General features: G+C 45.9%; 1 protein-coding gene across 1 annotated transcript in view; it reads left to right on the plus strand.

Annotated features, from left to right (window-relative positions):
• The window catches only part of hivep2a (HIVEP zinc finger 2a), a 177,644-nt gene that overhangs the window by 42,948 nt on the left and 108,868 nt on the right, over positions 1-25,828 (plus strand). Inside the window, exons 2-3 of the mRNA XM_067988549.1 lie at positions 5,272-5,368; positions 7,949-8,211. The gene's annotated coding sequence lies outside the window, so the exon portion shown is untranslated. The remainder of the gene's footprint in view (positions 1-5,271; positions 5,369-7,948; positions 8,212-25,828) is intronic.

The raw sequence follows: 25,828 nt of genomic DNA on the forward strand, positions 1-25,828 counted from the left end.
GCACAGAAGGAGGCCATTCGGCCCTTCGTCACTGTGCCAGCTCTTTGAAAGAGCTATCCGATTAGTCCCATTCCCCTGCTCTTTCCCCACAGCCCTGCAAATTCCTACTTTTCAAATATTTATCCAATTCCCTTTTGAAAGTCACTATTGAATCTGCTTCCACCGCCCTTTCAGGCAACGCATTCCAGATCAAAAAAAAAATCCCTCACCCCCATTAATCCTGTCTTTCAGTATCTCCAACCATCACTATTTGATTTGCTTAATTTTCTCTCCTACTCTGTTCAGCCTTGGTGACGAGCTGTGTTGTGAGTCTCGCTCCTCACCTTGCCGTCTCTCGTTTTAAAAAAAAACCTTTTCCCGCCCCCACTTTTGCGGAAGAACGAGGGCCTTTTGCATGGATCAAAAAAAAAATGTGTTTAGTTTGAGCACAATCGATGGTGTGGCGGTGTGCAAGTGCTTTTCTGACGGAACGAGAATAGCCCTTTAAAGTTTTTGCATCAGAATAAGGTTAAGACTGCACGGACGAGGCAGGCGTGTTTAGGCAGCGTTTGTGCCTGCCTCCCGAGCTATCTTAGAACGTAGTGACCTCACATCACATTTTGCTTAACACCCCTTCCCAGCCTCCGAGACGAACATGAATCAAACGTGAAAACGAGTCTTTTCATCCCAAAGCAAAAACTATTTTGTTTTTGTTTCCCCGTGTAGAGATATTTTGAATTTGATATTTTTCAGGTGGGGGGATGGGGGAAATCCTTTGCAACGTAAGGCTGTAAAAGTTGTTAAACTTGGGTTATGTGTTGAGGCATGTGACAGTGAAGCATCTGACTGACTTGCTGCTGTTACTGATATCACTTTCCGTCTCTAATGCTAATGCGCTCTTAATAGGGATGGGATCAATATTTCATTCTGAACTAGTAAACTCCATTGATAAGTATTCATTTAGCATGACCAGAATTAGCAACAAGCAGGTCTTCAGTCTGTTGTTCCCCCTTGCGCCTGCCCCCGCCCCCCACCTAAATTTGTATCTTGACTTCTTTTTAACAAACAGCAATGATTCTTCCTGGTGTTTTCACCACTGGAAAGAAATGAGTGAACTTGCATTTCTGTAGCGCCTTTCAAATCCTCAGGATGTCTCCAAGCGCTTCACAGAGACGTTAAACCGAGGCCCCGTCTGCCTGCCCAGGTGGACGTAAAAGATCCCATGGCACTGTGCAAAGAAGAGCAGGGGGAGTTCTCCCCGGAATCCCCCCAACCTACATCACTAAAACAGATTATCCGGTCATTTATCTCATTTACTGGTCTGAGAGATTTTTTTTTCTCTGCTGTGTATTTGCATGAATGTGCCTGGTGATGACTGCTAGTTTCATTAGTCCTTTTGTACTGAATTTCATTTACACTTCACACTCTTATGTCCCGGTTTCAAATACTGTGGGTGAATACACTTTTCACACTTGGCGATATGTTGAAGCACAACAGTCTGTGCCATTGACTAATGGGATGTGATTCCCTTACCTTATGTGTCCTTTCATCCCTTTTATTATTCTGTCGATTGTCTCACTAGACGGTTAGACTAACTTTATTTTCATGTTAGTTGAAAATTAACTGTGGTATCCCATCCTGGTCATAGAGTCAGAGAATCATAAAGCACAGAAGGGGGCCATTAGGCCTATTGTGCCTGTACTGACTCTAAAAGAGCTTTCAAATTAGTCCCACTCCTCTGCTCTTTCCCCATAACCCAGCATATTTTTCCTTTTCAAGTATTTATCCGATTCCCTTTTGAAAGTTACTATTGAATCTGCTTCCACCGCCCTTTCAGGCAGCGCATTCCAGATCATAACAACTCGCTGAGTGAAAAGAATTTCTCCTCATCTCCCCTCTGGTTCATTTGCCAATTACCATAAATCTGTGTCCTCTGGTCACTGACCCTCCTGCCACTGGAAACAGTTCCTCCCCATCTACACTATCAAAACCATTGTTACTTGTTACATGCTGTACCTAATCTCTTCTCTCTTGCTGAGTCACTGTGGGAAAGTGCCGACGGGAGACTGGTTCCCCCCCCACACCCTCTCCCTCCTCCCACACCTCAAAATAAGAGTTACGGGTGAGTCATCCCACGACATGCCAGTGTACCTCCCAGTGGTCAGTTTCAGTATCGTTGATAGATCCCTGGAAGGAGCGGGCGGGGGGAATTCAATCAGGGTTCCTGCTTCTGATCACTATCCAATGGCTTCCTGCACTGTGTGCGTGCGTATGCATGTGCTCGCGTGTATGTGCGTGTGCTCGCGTGTGTGTGCTCGCGTGTATGTGTGTGTGCTCGCGTGTGTGTGCGTGTGCGCGCGCGTGGAGAATCGGGTTTGGTTGTGATGCCCCCCCCACCTGCCTCCATTGTTGAATTCCTCATTTGCACTTTTTAACGTTGGCTGCATGCCCTCCTGGCTCTGGGTAGTGTGCAGTCACGGTACGGAGAGATCCAGCTGGGGGAAAAGGAGAAAACGCCTTTTAAAAAGAGCAGCTCTCGCCTGCACGCAAAGATAACCTGACTTCTGAGCAGTATTCCTGGGTAATTTTGGAAGGATCGCTGGTGTTTGAGCTGGAAGTGAATTCTGAGACAAGCGTTGCTGTAATTCACGTGCGTGCTAATTATTTTATTAAAATTATAACAGGTGTGAAGTATATTCAGTTCGATAGGCGTTCAATATACTGCTGTGGTAATAGAATAAGAGATGATTTCTTTCCGATTTTGTTCCTCTCCCCTCCCTCCTCCCCACCCAATGTTCCCTAGTTAAGGATTCAGTGTTACCGACACCATCTGCTCAGCAGTGCCTCTTCCAAGTGGCCATACCTTCACATGTGAGCTCAGATAATGTGGACCATTATAGTGGAGCTGGATGCTGGCCTCACTTGACAGCCACATACTTTCCTGCAGGAATCATGGATTCACAGTTGGAAGTGGGAATGCAGACGAGTTGTAGCATCGCCACTGCCACCTTGGCTGACTCAGGAGCGGGAATCAAACCTGAGACGTTACTGGTCTGTGCGGACCTGTTCCATGCTGGGCAGCGCAGGTCTATCTGGGGAACTGAACCTAGTTCATTACTGGTCTGTGTGGACATGTTCCATGCTGGGCAGCGCAGGTCCGTCTGGGGAACTGAACCTGGTTCATTACTGGTCTGTGTGGACATGTTCCATGCTGGGCAGCGCAGGTCCGTCTGGGGAACTGAACCTGGTTCATTACTGGTCTGCGTGGACCTGTTCCATGTTGGGCAGCGCAGGTCCGTCTGGGGAACTGAACCTGGTTCATTACTGGTCTGCGTGGACCTGTTCCATGCTGGGCAGCGCAGGTCCGTCTGGGGAACTGAACCTAGTTCATTACTGGTCTGTGTGGACCTGTTCCATGCTGGGCAGCGCAGGTCCGTCTGGGGAACTGAACCTAGTTCATTACTGGTCTGTGTGGACCTGTTCCATGCTGGGCAGCGCAGGTCTACCTGGGGAACTGAACCTGGTTCATTACTGGTCTGTGTGGACCTGTTCCATGCTGGGCAGCGCAGGTCCGTCTGGGGAACTGAACCTGGTTCATTACTGGTCTGTGTGGACCTGTTCTATGCTGGGCAGCGCAGGTCCATCTGGTGAATCGAGCCTGCGACATTACTGCACTAAAACGTTTCCAGCTGAGGAATGGTGACTTACTGCGGGGCAGGGGTGTGATAACTGTTCCGTGCAGCCACAGATCTCCCCCCGCCCCCCCACTTCCTCATACCCCACGAAGCCCAGACAAACTCAGCCCTGCACTGTGCTCCTATTTCTCACTTGCTGGCTCGGCCTCTTTTGGATTTTGCCAGACCTTGAGTGTTGGGCAGGGCTGCTCTTAGAAAGAAAGACCTTGCATTTCTATAGCGTCTTTCGCCACCTCAGGACGCCCCAAGGGGCTTTGCAGCCAATGAAGGACTTTTGAAGTGTAGCCACTGTTGTAATGCGGAGAAATGTCAGTGCTATTATCACACTGGCTGCTAACATCCTAAATCAGTAGCGCTGTTAATGTCAGTAGCCTGAGTCATGTGCAGATTAATGGGAACATGGATTTAAACTTTATACACCACCTCCATGGTATCCACCTCTGCAGCCGACAAAGAAAAAAAAAGGGTTTGACATCCCTAATTTGCTGTACCTTTTAATGGGTGCGGTCTCCCCGAATATGCTGAGTCATTGTAGTCACTTCCTGACTTCCTTTCTTTCCTTCTTACAGGAATTCTGTGGGGCTATCAGAAGCTTGTAAGACATTCACCTCTTTAGCTAGTGATGTCGTGCGGGGGGAGGTGGGAGGTGGTGGTGAGGGAAGAGACGAGGGGAATGCAAATGGTGTCTCAGAACTGCAAGGGGTTAAAAGGAGAGGGAGGGGGAAGGGGAGAGAGAGAGGGAGGGAAGGGGAGAGAGAGAGGGAAGGGGAGAGAGAGAGGGAAGGGGAGAGAGAGATCTCGGGAAGGGGAGAGAGAGAGGGAAGCGGAGAGAGGGAAGGGGAGAGAAAGAGAGGGAGGGGGAGAGCAGGAGGGAGAGAGCGGGAGAAAGTGAGAGGGAGGGAGGAAGAGAGTGACGTGGAGAGAGAGAGAGAGAGAGGGAAGGAGGGAGCGAGGGAGGGAAAAAGAGAGGGAGGGAGGGAGAGAGCAGTGAATCCTGAACATATCTGTTTTCTGCAGCCAGAGTTTGTGCTCCTGGTCTGAATACTCTTAATACAATATTTCATTCATGGAATATCTATATTTTAGTGCAAAATAAATACTGTTTTCAAATCATATGAATGGCGCCCTTTAGTTGAGTCTACGTCAGTGCAGTCCACCCAGATGTTTGCAGTTGCTGACCAATTTAACTGTAAACATTTTTTTTAAAGAGATAAAAACCCCTCCGATGACAGCAGAGTAACTTGTCAAGTGTTGATATTTTGTTTTTGGTCAATCTGCCTGTGTAGCAGCAGCGCCAGGCTGTCGATTGTCGGATAATCCCTCGCAGGGGCCCTGTTGCTATTTATGTGCGTGGATGTGCATCATCAGTGGGTATTTTCTCTGGTGACTGACTGGCTTACATCAGTAGAGTTCTCCCCGCACACACTCTCCAGTCAGCCACTGGCTTATGATTGATGGCAGCTCATGGCAGCTGCTCATATTCACCAGTGACCTCAGAGGATGGACAACGGGAATTTCCAGGATGCCTTTGAAACGATTAAAGATTGAAGAGGTTGCTATGCCTGTAAACATAGGTTGTAATTTTATCTTTCTACAGAAAATGTCCTACCTTTGGGTTTTACAGTAGGAGAGACCCGGAAAGTGCTCTCGTTTCACTGGGCTGCTACAGACCGTCATTTAATGGAATCTTAAAGGTAAGTCAATATATTTATTTCCTCTTCCTTTTGCATGAATAGTTTGAGTAATCTCTTGTGCATTTAGAACTCCTGGAGGTTAGTTTGGTTTAGTCTTCCTGCGTTTAGAATCATAGAATGGTTACAGCACAGAAGGAGGCCATTTGGCCCATCGAGCCTGTGCCGGCTCTTTGTAAGAGCAATCCAGTTAGTCCCATTCTCCCGCTCTTTCCCCATAGCTCTGCAAATTTTTTCCCTTCAAGTATTCATCCCATTCCTTTTTGAAAGCCACGATTGAATCTGCTTCTACCACTCTTTCAGGCAGCACATTCCAGATCATAACAACTAGCATAAAATAGTTATTCCTCGTGCCGCCTTTGGTTCTTTTGCCAATCACCTTAAATCTGTGTCCTCTGGTTCTCGACCCTTCCGCCAATGGGAACAGTTTCTCTTTATTTACTTTATCTAAACCCTTCATGATTTTGAACACCTCGATCAAATCTCCTCTCAACCTTCTCTGCTCTAAGGAGAACAACCCCAGCTTCTCCAGTCTATCCACTTAACTGAAGTCCCTCATCCCTGGAACCATTCTAGTAAATCTCTTCTCCACTCTTTCTGAGGCCATCACATCTTTCTTGAAGTGCGGTGCCCAGAACTGGACACAATACTCCAGTTGTGGCCAAACCAGTGTTTTATAAAGGTTCATCATAACTTCCTTGCTTTTGTACTCAATGCCTTTATTTATAAAGTCCAAGATCTGTATGCTTTTTTTAACCGCTTTCTCAACCTGCCCTACCACCTTCAAAGATTTTAGAATTTAAAACGTATCATTTTAATGGGTGCCATTCAAATAAATATATTTTCCCCCAATCAAGTTTCATTGTTTATGTAGATAGAAAGAAGCAGACTCTTTGATCCGTTTTTTAATTTCAAAGCATTTTTTTAATATATGCTGCCCTAGTCCTGTTAAACCTGGTTCTACAGTGTTTTCATAAGCTGCAAATTCATGTTGTTCTTTCTCCACCGTGCTGAGACCCAAAAGGATATGCTATGTGCTGAGTTTCCTGTGATCTGGTTTAACGGCAGTAGTGTTGCTGAAAATGTTTGTCGATATATTTTTATTCTGAGAGGTGTTGAAATTCTGCAACACTTTTATCATTTGAGAGTTGTACAAAAATGCACAAGACCTGAAGGTCTGGGGCAGCCTTTACATGTTGCATCGAGTGCCCTTGGAACTCTCGCACCGTGCTGTCTCTGAAACTTAGTCGCCTGCGATGCAGACGTTCAAGTTCAGAGATAACCATCGCTTAAAGGGAAATCTATAACTCAGCCATTGGCACTGCAGTGTAAATCTCTCCGGTCGGGTAGTTTTATATTCTATGCTCCCACCTATCCCAGGGTCAGTCTTTGTCCAGTTACCCCCAGGGTTAGTCTTTGTCCAGCTCCCACCAGGGTCAGTCCTTGTCCAGTTACCCCCAGGGTCAGTCTTTGTCCAGCTCCCACCAGGGTCAGTCTTTGTCCAGCTCCCACCAGGGTCAGTCTTTGTCCAGTTACTCCCAGGGTCAGTCTTTGTCCAGTTACCCCCAGGGTCAGTCTTTGACCAGCTCCCACCAGGGTCAGTCTTTGTCTGGCGAGCACCAGGGTCAGTCTTTGTCCAGCTCCCACCAGGGTCAGTCTTTGTCCAGCTCCCACCAGGGTCAGTCTTTGTCTGGCGAGCACCAGGGTCAGTCTTTGTCCAGCTCCCACCAGGGTCAGTCTTTGTCCAGCTCCCACCAGGGTCGGTCTTTGTCTGGCGAGCACCAGGGTCAGTCTTTGTCCAGCTCCCACCAGGGTCAGCCTTTGTCCGGTGAGCACCAGGGTCTGCCTTTGTCCAGATATCACCAGGGTCAGTCTTTGTCCAGCTCCCACCAGGGTCAGTCTTTGTCTGGCGAGCACCAGGGTCAGTCTTTGTCCAGAGAGCACCGGGGTCAGTCTATGTCCAGACTTTCCTAGGGTCAATCTTTGTCCAGCTTGGTCAAAGAGATAGGTTTTAAGGAGGATCTTAAAGGAGGAGGGGGAGGTGGAGAGGCAGAGAGTTTTAGGGAGGGAATTCCAGAGCTTAGGGCCTGGGCAGCTGAAGGCACAGCTGCCAATGGTGGAGCGATTAATATCAGGGATGCACAAGAGGCAAGAATTGGAGGAACACAGAGATCTCGAAGGGTTGTAGCGCTGGAGGAGGTTACAGGGATAGGAAGGGGCGAGGCCATGGATGGATTTGAAAACAAGGATGAGAATTTTAAAATCGAGGCGTTGCCAGACCGGAAGCCAATGTAGGTCAGCGAGCACAGTGGGTGATGGTTGAACGGGACTTGGTGCGAGTTATGATACGGGCAGCAGAGTTTTGGATGAGCCGCAGTTTAGGGAGGGTGGAAGGTGAGAGGCTGGCCAGGAGAGCAGTGTGGTAGAACACCGTTGCTGGTGGTTGTTAGATTCGCAGCGTGCGGTGTTGTGGGAATGGTGGGACGGAGTGATGGCCAGCGGCTGACGATTTTTTTTTTCTTTTCTCTCTCCTTCGAACCTTCCCTGCACTGCCGCGTTACACTGATCTTAACCACGTCGCAGCAGGAACGTGTCACGCAAAGGCCGGGTGCCTTCCTCAAGCAGGGAAAGGAAGTCGGAGGAAGGAGCTGTTTTTGCAGTTGGCCTTGGCCGTGGACATTGTGTGGTCCAGAGAGAGACTTGATTGAGAAAAATGGGGGGGAAAGACTTGGGGGTTGGGAAGAATGTGGGCATCAATCTGCTCACCCAAAAAAGGGGAAAGGGACCAGAAAAGATCTCCCCCGCCATGAATTGCTGTGAGAGTTGAACCATGTTGCAAGAAGAAGGTAATATGCAGTTGTGTGTCAGCGAGCCGCACCCTTTAATTGAACCGTGTCATCTTTCTGAAATGCTGAAATTAAGTTCTTGTACCATCACCATAAGGTGCTTTTGTGTTTGTTGAAAATATCACTGCAGAGACCTTTGACTGCATTGTCAGAGGTGCCGTCTTTCAGATGAGACGATAAACCGAGGCCCCATCTGCCCTCTTAGGTGGACGTAACAGATCCCATGGCACTATTTTGAAGACGAGCAGGGGAGTTCTCCCCAGTTTCCTGGGGCCAATATTTGTCCCTCAACCAACACCACTAAAAAACAGACGATCTGGTCATTATCTCATTGCTGTTTGTGGGATCTTGCTGTGTGCAAGTCGGCTGCCACGTTTCCTACATTACAACAGGGACTGTATTTCAAAAATATTTCATTGGCTGTAAAGCCCTTTGGGATGTCCAGAGGTCGTGAAAGGTGCTATATAGATGCAAGTTTTTCTTTTGGTACAAATGAGCCTTGTACTGTGCACTCGGAGAACACTCTGCACCTGTAATGATTGAATTCTGGCTTCTTTGTCTTCTGTTACGAAGAAGCTGTTCTTGGACAGTGTAAATCCCGAGCCCCGTCTGCCTTTTAGGTGTGTGTCAGACGGATGTATATGTTTTGAATATGTCACTCGGGCCATTGAAAACCAGCAGTTGTTTTCAATCTCTGTACATTGACTAGATTCGTTTAACTCGACGTTAACAGAAGAATTATTTAAATTAATTAAAGAATGAGCTTCCGGGCAGCTTCGATCATTGTTGACAGGCGTTGTGCGCACTACAGAGTATCCAGACTGGAAGGTTCTCCCTCCGCAGTGCATTGATGATTGGCTGAGGGGTCATGACCTCTTGCCAAGTCCCAAAACTAGACAAGTATTGGGAGAAAAATGGGATTAACTGGCTATTCGTTCATTTTCAGTTTTGTGGGATCTTGCTGTGTACACCATGGCCGCCAGATTTGCCTGCATGACCGCAGTGACGGCATTTCAAAAGTAATTCACTGGCCGCGAAGCGCTGTGGGACGTCCCGAGAATCTGAAAAGCATTATATAAAATCCACTCCGCTCTCACATCTCTGCTGGTATTTAAAAGCAGGAGTTGGAAATGAGATTGATCAAAGACTTGGAAGGAGTGGGAGGGGAGGGCAGGATGGGGGAGGTAGGCGTGGAAGATCAGATCATGGCTAGAGATCTAAAAATCTTTAATAGTTAATGGCTCCAACAGTAAATGGGGAGGAGGTGTCCTGGGCTTTTGGTGTCCAATCTGCATCGTACAAATATTTGGATAGCTTAATCAAAAGCAGGGTTATAAGAACATAAGAAATAGGAGCAGGAGTAGGCCAATCGGCCCCTCGAGCCTGCTCCGCCATTCAATAAGATCATGGCTGATCTGATCCTAACCTCAAATCTAAATTCATGTCCAATTTCCTGCCCGCTCCCCGTAACCCCTAATTCCCTTTACTTCTAGGAAACTGTCTATTTCTGTTTTAAATTTATTTAATGATGTAGCTTCCACAGCTTCCCGGGGCAGCAAATTCCACAGACCTACTACCCTCTGAGTGAAGAAGTTTCTCCTCATCTCAGTTTTGAAAGAGCAGCCCCTTATTCTAAGATTATGCCCCCTAGTTCTAGTTTCACCCATCCTTGGGAACATCCTTACCGCATCCACCCGATCAGGATTGGGTTCAAAATGGAACAGGTGGCAATCTCAGTTCTGAGTTGGAGCATGAATGGAGAGGCTGGCAAACCGAAAACTAATTTAAGTATCGCCAATTCGGCCACAGCCATCCAGTGCTCTCCACATAACAGGTTTATCGATTCAACTTGTCCTACCAGAAAAATTATACCCTCCCATGAGTCGTGCAGCTGTATCACCCCCCAACACTGAAGTAGTAACAACCGCTGGCAAGTCTTTGATCAATCTCATTTCCAACTCCTACTTTTAAATACCAGCAGAGATGTGAGAGCGGAGTGGATTTTATATAATGCTTTTCAGATTCTCCAGACGTTCCAAAGTGCTTCACGGCCAGTCAAATGCCGTCACTGTGGTCATGCAGGCAAATCTGGCACTGCAAGATTCCACAAAACTGAAAATGAATGAATAGCCAATTAATCTGTTCTTGGTGGTGTTGGTTGAGTGATGAAGTTGGCCAGGACACCAGAGAGAACTCCCAGCTCTTCTCCGTAATAGTGCCGTGGGATCTTTTACATCCAACTGAACAGGCAGATGGGAACGCAGTTTAGCGTCTCATCTGAAAGATGGTATCTCCAAAAATGCAGCACTCCCTCAGCACTCAACTGAAGTGTCGTTCCTGATTATGTGCTCAAACCCTTAAGCTAATATGTTGCATTGAGACTGTAAATATACTTCACACAGTACAGTGAGTAAGGTGTTTAATCTCTGGGTTTATATGACATCCATTAATCACATGTGCTTGTGACTAATGGTTTACATTGAAATCCTATAGAAAATTACAGTCTTGTTCCTGCTTCCCAACTGTTCCGCCACTCAACAAACAAATGATTGCCATTGTTCACTGCATGTCAGTACAAGATTCCTGTAATGCAAACCCTTCCTGGTAACTTGCTCCTTTTCCATGTAAATTTCAGGACGGTGTTCCCGATAGTCTGGAGGAGGTGGTGGCACGTTGGTATCTTCCAACTAATTGGCTGATAGGGCTCCCCTGATGACACAGTTGACGGCCCAATGTGACCCTTGAGGTGTCCAGACCATAAGAGTCCTGAGATCAATCCTCGATCTGTTAAAAGAGTTTCCAGCTCTCGGTTGGGGTTGTAATAGAGGTGCTACAAGTTGGGGTCTGTGCCCATGTGTTAGGAGGGAGAAGAAAATGACCAGTGTTACTGCCCCCCCCTCCCCCCCCCCCCAATTGCTGTTGATTGAATCCCGCTGTAAGGTATATGTGGATATTGAGTGAAGACGGGATTGGATCATGCCCCCATGACTGAGTGGATTCGTATGGTTGAGATACTGGGGCGGGGTAGGTGGGTTGCGGGGGGGCCGGTCACTGACACCCACGGACTCTTAACCCAAGTACGTCAGTGACTTGAGAGGAGGTGGGGTGATAATCGAAGCAACAAAAATAAAAACGAGTAACGATTCCTTTCTTTTTAGAGCATGTTATTGGAGCAAAACCTCCAGAAGCAATGACATGCAGTGACTGTCGTTATGTAGACAAAACTGGCTAAAATACGTCAAGCAGGTTCAGTAGCTGTTCCTTCCCCCGCCCCACTCACCCCCCCCCTCCGACGCTTTTGTTGGCAAGTGAGACCAGCTCAGACTAGGCAAAGTTTGGAATCCCCATCGGTCCACCCCTCCAGAGCAAGCACAGCAACACATGCTGAAACAAGTAGGGACTCATTTTTATTCCATAGGTGCGACTGATGGCATCATTCTCTGCACTGAACTATTCCCTCAATGCGATATATTTGGAACGTAAAATTACAGAAACGAACAAGCCCAGAACAGAATGGGTTTAAAGTGTTGCACTAATTCATGTCGGCCAGTGACATTCTTTGTGTAAATAATTATTGTAATTCACAAGCACAAAGTTGAAGATCTTTTTTCAAGCATGAATGACATTTAATGGATTTTTCCCAATGTTCAGTGTCAGTATTTTTCCTCACGTCAATCTTGGCTAAAGTGAAGTGACCTTGACCTACGTGAATGATTCCTTTGGATGTGTTGATGGTTTCTTTGCATTACAACAGTGACCACACTTCAAAAGTACTTCATTGGCTGTAAAGCGCTTTGGGACATCCTGAGGTGATGAAAGTGGCTATATGAATGCAAGTTCTTTCTTTCTTTCTTTCTTTACCTGGAGCGATGCTCTGAAGGGAGAGAACTGTAAAGCTCCCATGCTGCTATTGAATTTACTTAATTCTTGAATTTCTACACTTCAGTCATACAGCAGCAGTTCCTGTAACTGGGCCTTTTACAGAATTACATAGAGTGTACAGCACAGAAACAGGCCATTCAGCCCAACAGGTCCATGTTGGTATTTATGCTCCACACGAGCCTCCTCCCTCCCTACTTCATCTAACCTCTGCAGCATAGCCTTCTATTCCTTTCTCCCTCGTGTGTTCATCTACCTTAAATGTATCTATGCCTTGTATGCTATGAACCGGAAACTGTACCTTATTTTGCACTCCGCCCTCGAAGTGTGCCGCTGAGGGATTAACGATGGTCCCCATTTCCAGTAATTTGTTTATTGGATTTAAGATAGTCTCACTCTACTCTACAGAATGCAAGACAGTACCGCACAAGACCAGGGGTTTACAGACTGAATCAATTAAGTAGTGATATGAAGCACAAAATTGGCAAATACCAAAAGTGCCATGTATAAGCATGCATTTAATGAGACTGTCCATAGTGGGCTAATTGAAGAAAGTCCTTGATGGAGCTCCAGCAAGACTTGGCCCATTGTGTCCAATTCTGGGCATCACACTTCAGGAAGGATGTTTTTTTTTTATTCGTTCATGGGATGTGGGCGTCGTTGGCGAGGCCGGCATTTATTGCCCATCCCTAATTGCCCTTGAGAAGGTGGTGGTGAGCCGCCTTCTTGAACCGCTGCAGTCCGTGTGGTGAAGGTTCTCCCACAGTGCTGTTAGGAAGGGAGTTCCAGGATTTTGACTCAGTGACGATGAAGGAACGGCGATATATTTCCAAGTCGGGATGGTGTGTGATTTGGAGGGGAACGTGCAGGTGGTGTTGTTCCCATGTGCCTGCTGCTCTTGTCCTTCTAGGTGGTAGAGGTCGTGGGTTTGGGAGGAGCTGTCGAAGAAGCCTTGGCGAGTTGCTGCAGTGCATCTTGTGGATGGTACACACTGCAGCCACAGTGCGCCGGTGGTGAAGGGAGTGAATGTTTAGGGTGGGGGATGGGATGCCAATCAAGCGGGCTGCTTTGTCCTGGATGGTGTCATAAGAACATAAGAACATAAGAAATTGGAGCAGGAGTAGGCCAATCGGCCCCTCGAGCCTGCTCCGCCATTCAATAAGATCATGGCTGATCTGATCCCAACCACAAATCTAAAGAACACAAGAAGTCGGAGCAGGACCCGGCCACATAGCCCCTGGGCCCTCTCCGCCACCCACAGGGCATTGACCGATCCGAACTCAGCTTCATGTCCAATTTCCTGCCCGCTCCCCATAACCCCTAATTCCCTTTACTTCTAGGAAACTGTCTATTTCTGTTTTAAATTTATCTAATGATGTAGCTTCCACAGCTTCCTGGGGCAGCAAATTCCACAGACCTACCACCCTCTGAGTGAAGAAGTTTCTCCTCATCTCAGTTTTGAAAGAGCAGCCCCTTATTCTAAGATTATGCCCCCTAGTTCTAGTTTCACCCATCTTTGGGAACATCCTTACTGCATCCACCCGATCAAGACCCTTCACAATCTTATATGTTTCAATAAGATCGCCTCTCATTCTTCTGAACTCCAATGAGTAGAGTCCCAATCTACTCAACCTCTCCTCATATGTCCGCCCCCTCATCCCCGGGATTAACCGAGTGAACCTTCTTTGTACTGCCTCGAGAGCAAGTATGTCTTTTCTTAAGTATGGAGACCAAAACTGTATGCAGTATTCCAGGTGCGGTCTCACCAATACCTTATATAACTGCAGCAATACCTCCTTGTTTTTATATTCTATCCCCCTAGCAATAAAAGCCAACATTCCGTTGGCTTTCTTGATCACCTGCTGCACCTGCATACCAACTTTTTGATTTTCTTGCACTAGGACCCCCAGATCCCTTTGTACTGCAGTACTTTCCAGTCTCTCACCATTAAGAAAATAACTTGCTCTCTGATTTTTCCTGCCAAAGTGCATAACCTCACATTTTCCAATATTATATTGCATCTGCCAAATCTCCGCCCACTCACCCAGCCTGTCTATATCCCCTTGCAGGTTTTTTATGTCCTCCTCACTCTCTACTTTCCCTCCCATCTTTGTATCATCTGCAAATTTTGATATGTTGCACTCGGTCCCCTCCTCCAAATCGTTAATATAGATTGTAAAGAGTTGGGGACCCAGCACCGACCCCTGTGGAACACCACTGGTTACTGGTTGCCAGTCCGAAAATGAACCATTTATCCCAACTCTCTGCTTCCTGTTCGATAACCAATCCTCCACCCATGCCAGAATATTACCCCCAATCCCGTGATTTTTTATCTTAAGTAATAATCTTTTATGTGGCACCTTGTCGAATGCCTTCTGGAAGTCTAAATACACTATGTCCACTGGTTCCCCTTTATCCACCCTATACGTTATATCCTCGAAGAACTCAAGCAAATTTGTCAGACATGACTTCCCCTTCATAAAGCCATGCTGACTTTGTCCTATTAAATTATGCTTATCTAAATGTTCCGTTACTGTCTCCTTAATAATAGACTCCAAAATTTTACCCACCACAGATGTTAAGCTAACTGGCCTATAATTTCCAGCCTTCTGCCTACTACCCTTTTTAAATAACGGTGTTACATTAGCAGTTTTCCAATCTGCCGGGACCTCTCCTGAGTCCAGGGAATTTTGGAAAACTATCACCAAAGCATCCACAATCCCTACTGCCACTTCCCTCAAGACCCTAGGATGGAAGCCATCAGGTCCAGGGGATTTATCCGCCTTGAGTCCCATTATTTTACTGAGTACCATCTCCTGAGTGATTTTAATCGTATTTAGCTCCTCCCCCCTGAGAGTCCCCTGTTTGTCCAGTGTTGGGATATTCTTAGTGTCCTCTACTGTAAAGACTGAAACAAAATATTTGTTCAGCATTTTTGCCATCTCCATGTTTCCCACCATTAATTTCCCGGTCTCATCCTCTAAGGGACCTATGTTTGCCTTAGCCACCCTTTTTCTTTTTATATAACTATAGAAACTCTTGCTATCTGTTTTTATATTTTTTGCTAATTTCTTTTCATAATCTAACTTCCCTTTCTTAATCAATCCTTTAGTTACTTTTTGCTATCTTTTGAAGAATTCCCAATCTTCTATCCTCCCACAAAGTTTGGCTACCTTATATGTCCTTGTTTTTAGTCGGATACTATCCTTGATTTCTTTACTTAGCCACGGATGGCTGTCATTTCTTTTACACCTTTTTTTCCTCAGTGGAATATATTTATTTTGAAAGTTGTAAAATAACTCCCTAAATGAACACCACTGCTCATGTACCGTCTTACCCTTTAATCTATTTTCCCAGTCCACTTTAATCAATTCCGCTCTCATACCATCATAGTCTCCTTTATTCAAGCTCAGTACACTTGTTTGAGAATCAACCTTCTCACCCTCTAATTGGATATGGAATTCAACCATGTTGTGGTCGCTCGTTCCAAGGGGATCCTTAACTAGGACATTATTAATTAATCCTGACTCATTACACAGGACCAGGTCCAAGGTTGCCTGCCCCCTTGTAGGATCAGTTACATACTGCTCAAGAAATCCATCCCTAATGCACTCAATGAACTCGTCCTCAAGGCTGCTCTGCCCAATTTGATTTGTCCAGTTAATATGATAATTAAAATCCCCCATAATTATGGCTGTTCCCTTATTACATGCCCCGACTATCTCCTGATTAATACTTCTTCCAGCAGAGTTGCAACTATTAGGAGGCCTATATACTACGCCCACTAATGTTTTTTTTCCCTTATTATTCCTTATCTCCACCCAAACTGTTTCATTATCTTGATGCTTTGTCCCAATATCATTTCTCTGTATTACAGTGATTCCTTCCTTTATTAACATAGCCACCCCACCTCCCCTTCCTTCCTGCCTGTCCGTCCTGATTGTTAAATACCCTGGCATATTTAATTCCCAGTCGTTGTCACCCTGCAGCCATGTTTCTGTAATGGCCACAAGATCATACCCATACGTAGTTATTTGTGCCGTTAACTCGTCCATTTTATTACGAATGCTACGTGCATTCAGATAAAGAACTTTCAAATCTGTTTTGTGACGCTTAGTTCCTGCTTTTTCCTTTTTTAACACTTTACCTATTACTCCATACCTTCTGTCCCTTCCTGTTACGCTTTCCTCTCTCTCCCTGCTCAGGTTCCCAACCCCCTGCCACTTTAGTTTAAACCCTCCCCAACAGCACTAGCAAACACTCCTCCTAGGACAGCGGTCCCGGCCCTGCCCAGGTGCAGACCAGGTGTCGAGCTTCTTGAGTGTTGTTGGAGCTGCACTCATCCAGACAAGTGGAGAGTATTCCATCACACTCCTGACTTGTGCCTTGTAGATGGTGGAAAGGCTTTGGGGAGTCAGGAGGTGAGTCACTCGCCGCAGAATACCCAGCCTCTGACCTGCTCTTGTAGCCACAGTATTTGTATGGCTGGCCCAGCTAAGTTTCTGGTCAATGGTGACCCCCAGGATGTTGATGGTGGGGGATTCAGCGATGGTAATACCGTTGAATGTCAAGGAGAGGTGGTTAGACTCTCTCTTGTTGGAGATGGTCATTGCCTGGCACTTGTCTGGCGCGAATGTTACTTGCCACTTATCAGCCCAAGCCTGGATGTTGTCCAGGTCTTGCTGCATGCGGGCTCGGACTGCTTCATTATCTGAGGGGTTGTGAATGGACCTGAACACTGTGCAATCATCAGCGAACATCCCCATTTCTGACCTTATGATGGAGGGAAGGTCATTGATGAAGCAGCTGAAGATGGTTGGGCCTAGGACACTGCCCTGAGGAACTCCTGCAGCAATGCCCTGGGGCTGAGACGATAGGAAGGATGTCAAGGCCTTGGAGAGGGTGCAGAGGAGATTTACTAGAATTGTACCAGGGATGAGGGACTTCAGTTATGTGGAGGGAATAGCAAGGCTGCGATTGTTCTCCTTAGAGCAGAGAAGGTTAACGGGAGATTTAATGGAGGTATTCAAAAGTATGAAGGGTTTTGATAGAGAAGATAGGGAGAAACTGTTTCCACTGGCAGGAGGGTCGGTAACCAGAGGACACAGATTTAAGATAATTGGCAAAAGAACCAGAGGAGAGATGAGGAGAATTTTTTTAACGCAGCGAGTTGTTCTGATCTGGAATGCGCTGCCTGAAAGGGCGGTGGAAGCAGATTCAATAGTAACTTTCAAAAGGGAATTGACTGTATATCTGAAAAGGAAAAACTTGCAGGACTATGGGGAAAGAGCGGGGGAGTGGGACTAATTGGATAGCTCTTTCAAAGAGCACGATGGGCTAAATGGCCTCCTTCTGTGCTGTAAGATTCGTTGACTGTAGTACTGTTTCTGGGATGACAGATTCACGCTTGCTTGAATCTTTGTTAACCCTCATGGGGCCTGTTTCTGCAACCTCTCCTACAATTCAAACAAATGCTTTTTGAAAGAACTTCACTCCCCTTTCACAGTCCAGCTTTTAGCTTCATAGATGTCAGATCCTAACATTTCCGTTGACTACCTCAACAGTACTACACATATACCTGTTTACAATTAACTATAGAGAAACTAGTGTTGCAAATACGGTGCTTGATAATTTGGAAGATACGCCTGGGTTAATCATGCAAAGAAGCACACAACGCAGCCTGACCATTTGCATCGCCAGACGAGCAATTCAAATTTTGCGACAGTGACTTTAAAATGTTCTGTGTGAAATCGCCTGGGAAATGAGGTCCAGTGGAGCGGGCTGGAAGAGTTCTGGAGACATCCCAAGCAGCAAGAGCATAGCTCGAGTGGTTAACAAATGTGATGAGGCAATGCAATCATCTGAATCCCTCATCCCAAGAGTCTATTGCAGCCTTCAACCTCCCTATAAAACGAGGAGTTTCTTCATTGATGAAGTGTTCAGGTTAAAAGGAGCTTTCGAGTCTGTGTGCTGTCGTTGCAGGGAGCAGGGCCAACACACTTTCAAAAGGGAATTAGATAAATACTTGAAGGGAAGAAATTTACAGAGCTATGGGGAAAGAGCAAGGGAATGGGACTAATTGGATAGCTTTTGCAAAGAGCCGGCACAGGCCCACTGGGCCGAATGGCCTTCAGCTGTGGTGTATCTGCTATGATACTTCTGTTCTGTGAGGCTCAGCACCACTCGGCAGGAAGTGAGATTCTTCTGTAGCACTACGATGACAGGTCAGGGATTAAAATCGGGGTTGCCAACCCTCCAGGATGGCCCTGGAGTCTCCAGGAATTCGAGATCGATGATCTGGACACTGCTGCAAGCAAAACCCGAGAGAAAAATCACAGGGGCATTGAAAAGAAATTATGTGTCAGTTTCATTTTCTTTGACCGCTTTCGTTTATTAGTCATAAAAAAATATTGGCCATGAGAAGAGAAAAGGCTGTTTGACTGACAGTCAAGAATCATCCATTCAGAGAACCAAGAATCTACTCACTTTCCAATTGGCAGTGGGAAGGCGGGGCACGCGAGGATGGGCGTGTCGGGCGACCAATGGCGGGGGCATTGGGGGGCGGGACGATCGGAGGCGAGAGTTCATCTGACGAAACCTCCGGGAATGTGTCCAACCAGGGTTGGCGACCTTAGATTGCAGTGGGTCAGCTGACGGTGGGGGGGGGGGAGGTTTTACTGAGTCTGTGTCTGAGGTATTGAGCACTTGACGATATGTATTATTGTTATTTATAGGAGTTTGACGTAAGCATCAAGTTTTGAGTTCAGAATTCATGTCAATTGAGTGGGAGGCCCAGCAGAGCTCACTGAGCACAAACGTGTTGACAAGTCGGGATCGCTGAGTGGTTTTAATGATGCTGCTGTGCAGCAGAGTGGTTTTTGTTTTTTTTTTGATTTTCTCCTCAAACTGACATCGCTCGTGGAATAAAAATAGAAAGATATGGAAATGCACATTGTGTCCTTTGGTATCTGAAGAGATAATGCCTCTCAAACCCTTCATTTAGAATGTTCCGTATAAAATTCCAGCCGTTCCTGTTTTTATTTCAGATTCCCAACCCTTGCAGTCTTTTTTTCTCTCTTTGTTTCCCTCATCACTTGTGGTGTAATCTGATTACATATTCATGTTTAACGCTGGCACCTGTTCAGATTGAGGGAAACCGGAGGCCGCCCTCCAGTTTCCATGCTTTAACTGGATCACCAAACCTGGAGCCAGAATCGTGGACCCATGACAAACTGGGTCTCTGATTTTCACTGCCAGGATCAGGGAGGCAGGTTTAGCAAAAGAAATGTGGGGGCTGGAGCTTAGATGCTGGTTTCCTGCCATCTGACTTCTTTTTTATTTATTCTGGGGATGTGGGCGTCGCTGGCGAGGCCGGCAATTATTGCTGGTCCCCAGTTGCCCTTGAGAAGGGTCCCTATTCTTGGACTGCCGCAGCGGCACCTTTCGGCCACCCTGGCTGCCATCAGCTAACTCGGCACAGATCAAGGGTTGAGTCTGGAATCCTCCTGGGCAGTGTAGCTCGGCCTCTTGGCTGTTTAAACCTCGCTGAGCTATTGGGGAGTGATCGCTGGCATTTCTGCGCAACTCTGGGATCTCTCTCTCTCAAGCTTGTGGTTTGGCATCATCGGAGCGACCAAATTTTACACACTGACCTTAAAATCCTTCTGTTCAGTTTTTAATGTAAAGAATTGTTCTTTCCACAGTGTGTGCCACTTCAAAAGTCAGTGCTGGAAACTATTAACGGCATATGGAATACATTTGTTTTCCAGCAAGTGCAGAATACAACAAATTCCATGGTCTAGAAGCACTCTTGTGGTAGGAATTATACTTATCCCCTGTTGGTTTATTACTCACAGTTATTCCATTTGGTGGTTTAACTGAGTTACCAGTAACTATTAAACATGTTATTACAATGAAGGAAGGTGGGTCTCGGGGGTTGATACCTGAGTTGTTTGTCCCCCCAGTCAACATCACTAAAACAGACTTTCTGGTCATAATCACTCTGCAGTTTGTGGGACCTTGGTGTACACAAACTGGCTGCCACGTTTCCCACATTACAACAGTGACAATACTACATTGGCTGTAAAGTGCTTTGGGACGTCCTCAGGTCATGAAAGGTGCTGTATGATCACAAGTTTTTCATCCTTTCTTTCCTTCCTTCCTTTCTTTTCTTCCCTTCCTTCCCTTCCCTTCCCTTCCCTCCTTCCTTCCTTCCTTCCTACACAAGAGTTACTTGACCCAACTGTGTTGTTTATGGAAGTCTTGGTCTGAAATAGAATGGATTTATCTGATCGAGTGGCTCCTTCTCTCTACGAGTCCCGTAGTATAATCTAAATATGGAACCAAGTATGTTCTTGTAAAAAAAAAATTCTCGCCAAGTTTCTCTGCCAACGTGTTCCCCCTCCCCTCTGCTCCGAAAGGCATTGACTTGTTTACAGTGGTACGGTTCATTGGATGCCAGATAGCCTCCAGCACCTGGCCCGAGTGACCATTATTCATGTAAGGCTTGACGGTGAGTGTCAGTACCTTGTAAGTAACACAGTAATGTAGTAACATTCGGAACAGGAGGAAGCTATTCAGCCCCTCGAGCCTGCTCCAACGTTCAGTTGTATCATGGCTGACCTGCACCTTAACTCCATTTTCCTGCCTTTGCTCCATATTCCTTGATGCGCTTAACTAACAAAAATCTATCAATTTCAGTCTTGAAAGCTCCACTTGTCCTCCAGCATCCACAGCCTTTTGGGGGAAAGAATTCCCAATTTCCACTACCCTTTGTGTGAAAAAATGCTTCCTGATTTTGCTCCTGAATGGCACAACTCTAATTTTAAGATGATGTCCCCTTGTTCTTGATTTCCCCCACCAGAGGAAATAGTTTTTTCTGTATCTACCCTATCAAATCCTTTTACCGTTTTAAACATCTTGATTAGATCACTCCTCAATCTCCTTAACTCAAGGGAACACAAGCCTAGTCTATGCAACCTGGCCTCATAATTTAACCGTTTAAGCCCCGGTAGATTGCAGGAGGCGTAACAGCTGTGACTGAATCTGTCCTCGCCTGGGTGCATTTACAATAGGAGTCACTGGATAGTAATCAAGGGTGGGAATCCTTGCCTGTCCCCCGCGAAGCCCCCCCGCCCCCCCAATCAATCCCCCAATTTGGGGCGTTAAGGTCGGATGTTAACATCCTTACTGCCATTCAAGGAGCGATCAGCTAACTCAACATCACCTCTGGATTGAGCCCAAGACCCTTTCATTATGAATGATCAGTTATTTATTGGATAAGCTCTCTACGCCTAAGATGGCCACTTTTGTTCTGAAAGGGGTCAACGATAAAAAAAAAGCATTTTAACTTCACGATGGCAGTGGGAAACATGCTGTTGGATTGGAGACTCTGGGCTGATGGAAGCACAAAGTGAGGTGACTAGCATTGCTAGTGGACGTTGCGTTGCGACGGTGCGTTACGAAAACATCTGTCGACTTAGCCTTGGCTGGTAATATCTCGGCTGGTTGCTCACCCCCAACCAGCCTGAGCTCAGTCAACTAGTGCGGAGAAGGAAGATATTGAGAGTTTTCACATGGGGTTTTCACTTGAGTATTGCTGCCAGCTGGCCACACAACAAGATTGGCAGGAGCTGTGGAAATGTTCGGATTGTGGCTCGACCTTTTTTCCAATCCTCCCAGGCTGTGCACCCTGCACTGTAACTAAGAGGGAGACCAAGAGGGCAAAATACATCAAAACTTTATTTTCAACTCCCGTTACCAAGTCTAGTGCATTCTCTCCGTCCCTCCCTGTCCACGTGCAGTCATCGGCCTTGTTGCCTCTGTTTAATTTAGGTCAATGAATAGAATCTAACCTCGCTGGCAGTTCAGACATTCACAGTGTCTTTAAATTAGGGCCATTGTAATGGTTGAATGTGGGACTCTTTTTAATTGCTGACTGACATGTCCAACCACCAAGAAAATATATTTTTAAGTTAAGCTTTTTTAGATCTGTTTTACTGAAGAGGATTATGAATTACAAATTGATCAATGTTAAAAATTGAACAATCTGAATTGAATACAAATATGTACTTTAGAGCTACGGAGGTGTAGACGTTATGTTAAGTCATTTGATTAGTGATCCAGAGAACATGAGCTCAAATCTCACCATGGCAGTTTGAGAATTTGAATTCCGTTTAAACCTGGAAACAAAAAGCTGGCATCAGTAAAAGTGACCGTGAAGCTGTCAGACTGTTGTAAAAACCCAACTGATACACTAATGCCCCTTTAGGGAAAGAAACCTGATGTCCTTACCTGGCCTGGGCCTATATGTGGACTCCAGTCGAACACCAACATGGCTTAACTGCCCTCTGAAGTGGCCACTCAGTTGTGTCGAAAAGAAACATTACATGGAACGGAGTACCAGTGACTCCACATCTCGAGAATGAATCAAAAAAAAATGTAAATAAAATTAATTTAAGCCAGTCTCTTGGATTACAGAGAGAGCTGTCCCGTTGTGTTGAAACTGCCAAAATCGCTTAGGGCTTGGGGGATTCATTGTCAAAACTCTGCCCCATTTTGTGGCTGCTGTTAAGCTTCATATGTGTTTTTGTATCTTTCTCTCTTTCTCGCCCTGTTTTTTGAATTAGTGCGATACTGTAAAATGCTGTACGCTGTAAAAAGCCCTGTTCAGTTAATAAATTACCCATCGTGTATGGGTGTACTCTCGGTTCACATGACTAGCATAACTCATATAACTTAGAAAAGGGGAGGGAGGAGAGAATTAGGTACAGGAATCTTGTGCTTCTAATGTGTGTGTTATTTCACTAAAAGCCTCGTCAGCTGATCCCATTGTAACATCACATTATAGATTGCACTGCACTCCCAGTGCGGCCATGCGACGCGGCCAGATGGCGGCGTTCGTAGGGGAGCGAAATGACTGTGGTAATGGAGGAATCAAATTTTGATGAAACTACGCAGTAAACCAAACTAAACCACGTTAATGTTCTCAACAAATGTAAATCATTTGGAATTCATGCAAAGTTCTGGAACAGTTTTGGGCTTCATCGCAAAAACTACTTTTAGCTTCGCAGTTCCTAATGTCACCGGAATACACCCCAGATCCTTTTATTTTAAAACTTTCCCCCCTTTGTGTGCAAATGTCTCTGTCTCTCTCTCTCTGTCTCGCACTTTCCCTTGTTTTCTTTCTCGTGTGCTCTCCCGCAAATGCTCGCACTCCATCTCTCTCTCCCCTTCTCTTAACATAATCACATATTAATCCAATTACAATGCAGCCAAAGGTCACTATACTGAACATCTTAACAAAATCAACCATCTTGTTTGGCAAATGCACAAGGAAAATTGCTGAGCTTTTGCAGATGGCAGTTCTCCCATGGCCTGTTGCTTGCTTCAGTAACTCTGGTTCAGGATGTTCCTAAGCTCCAGATCCGTCATGCGACATGTTCCTCCCGTGTCCCGTGTGCGCTCAATGTGTTGAAATCAAAACTCATCACATTGTCTCTTACTCATTCTTTCCCAAGACCTTGAGACTCCGGGACTCCTAACCTCCCTCGGTCTTCCTTTCCTCTTATGGCCTTTTCAAACCCAGGTTTGGCGTCGCCTAAACACTACTTCTTGATTTACATGTAGCAAGAGGAAACCAAGAACCAATAGCTTAAATTTTGCTTCTTTGTGATTTTGGTTAGACTGTAGAGTAGAGAAGTTGTAGAATGATACATATGTCGATGAGAAAGAGAAAGAAAGAAAGAACTTGCATTTATATAGCGCCTTTCACAATTTCAGGACATCCCAAAGTGCTTCACAGCCAATTAAGTACTTTTGAAGTGTAGTCACTGTTGTAATGTAGGAAACTGGCAGCCAATTTGCGCACAGCAAGATCCCACAAACAGCAGTGAAATAAATGACCAGATCATCTGCTTGAAGCATTGGTTAAGGGATTAATGTTGGCTAGGACGCCGGGGAGAACTCCCCTGCTCTTCTTCGAATAGTGCAGTGGGATCTTTTACATCTCCCTGAGAGGGCCTCGGTTTAACATCTCATCTGAAAGATGGCACCCGCCCCCCCCACCCCTGACAGTGCAGCACACCCTCACTACTGCCCTGGAATGTGAACCTAGATTTTGAAGGAAACGTCATTGCTGGGACAGAAGTTTGGTTTGAAAAATTAACAATTCTAACTGCAGTAATATGATATAAAGAGAAATGCATGTTGACAATGGGTGGTTTCCGAAAAATTAAACCACTGTTATGATGTAGCAGAAGAAAATCCCCCGTGTGGCTCTGTGGGACAATCACTGGCGTAACATCAGTACAGGACCCCTGAAGGGGAGGTGAAGCCTGGATATTTGCATCATGAACAATCTGCAAAAAATTATTACATGTTTCTTCTTTATTTATTTATTTATTTATTGCGAGGGGGAAGCTGGATTTCAGAAACCCTTTATCATTCCCCACGATCTCCTTTTGCTGCACCTCTGCTGCACAGCATTTGAAGCTTTAAGGTTAAGAGTGTGACCTACTTCCAGCCAGATATCTGCCACGTTACTCTGATGCAGAGAGCGAGGAGCTTGACAAGAGTGGGCCAGGGCTGACTTTTGCAAACCCCACCCCCTCACCCCACAATCCCCCCTACGCTGCCTCCACAGGCTTCGCGCGCTGGGTGCTTCCACGTATCGTCACAGTCGAGGTGTCTGAAGATCTAAGGCCTCAAAAGGACATTTTACAGGGGACGTTTATAGAGTTAAATCAGATACCTAAATGAGATAGAGAAAGTAGAGCTGGAACAATACTTCCAAATAGCACAGGGCACCAGTTCAAGAACGCTCCAGGTCTGGGTTATAAAGGGCAAATTTAGGATGGACAACAGGAAGTTCTTAAACAAAAGGTGGTCAACTTTAATGGGTCGCCAGGAATGTTGGTTGAGGCTCAGTCACGATAATTATTTAAGAAACAGTGTGATGGCTATAATAGAAAGAAATTGCATTTCCACGACACCTTTCATATTCCTCTGGATGTCCCAAAGCGCTTCGCAGCCAATGAATTACTTTTGAAGTGTCATTACTGTTGTCTTGGCAAACGTGGCGGCCAATTTTCACATAGAATGGTTCCACAAACAACAATGAGATGCATAACCGGGCGATATGTTTCTTGGTGATGTTGGTTGAGAGATATACGTTGGTCAGGGCATTGGCAGAATTCCCCTGCTCTTGGAAAGATTATCTGTAATCACCAGGCATTGTTCCATGACTATATATGCGGTAATTTTCAATGAATCCGACACTCACCTGACAAAGGAGAAAGCCTCCGAAAGCTTGTGATTTTCAAATAAAACTGTTGGACTATAACCGGGTGTTGTAAGATTCCTTACATTTGTCCACCCCAGTCCATCACCGGCATCTCCACATCATGGCTACTTCAAATAATGCCATGGGATTGTTTTTACCTCTAACTGAGAGGGCAGATGGAGGTCTTGGTTTAATGTCTCATCCAAAAGACAATGCAGCACTCCCTCAGCACTGCACTGGAGTGTCAACCTAGATTATGTGCGCACGTCCTGGAGTGTGGCCTGAACCCATGACCTTCTGACTCAGGTGAAAGTGCTATTCACTGAGCCAAAACTGACACTGGGAAGAGAATATTACATAGAATTTACAGCCTAGAAACAGACCATTTGGCTCAACTGGCCTAAGCCGGTGTTTATGCTCCACACGAGCCTCCTTCCTCCCTACTTCATCTCACCC

The sequence above is a fragment of the Heptranchias perlo genome, chromosome 8 (genome assembly GCF_035084215.1).
Source record: "Heptranchias perlo isolate sHepPer1 chromosome 8, sHepPer1.hap1, whole genome shotgun sequence".
Taxonomy (NCBI): Eukaryota; Metazoa; Chordata; class Chondrichthyes; order Hexanchiformes; family Hexanchidae; genus Heptranchias; species Heptranchias perlo.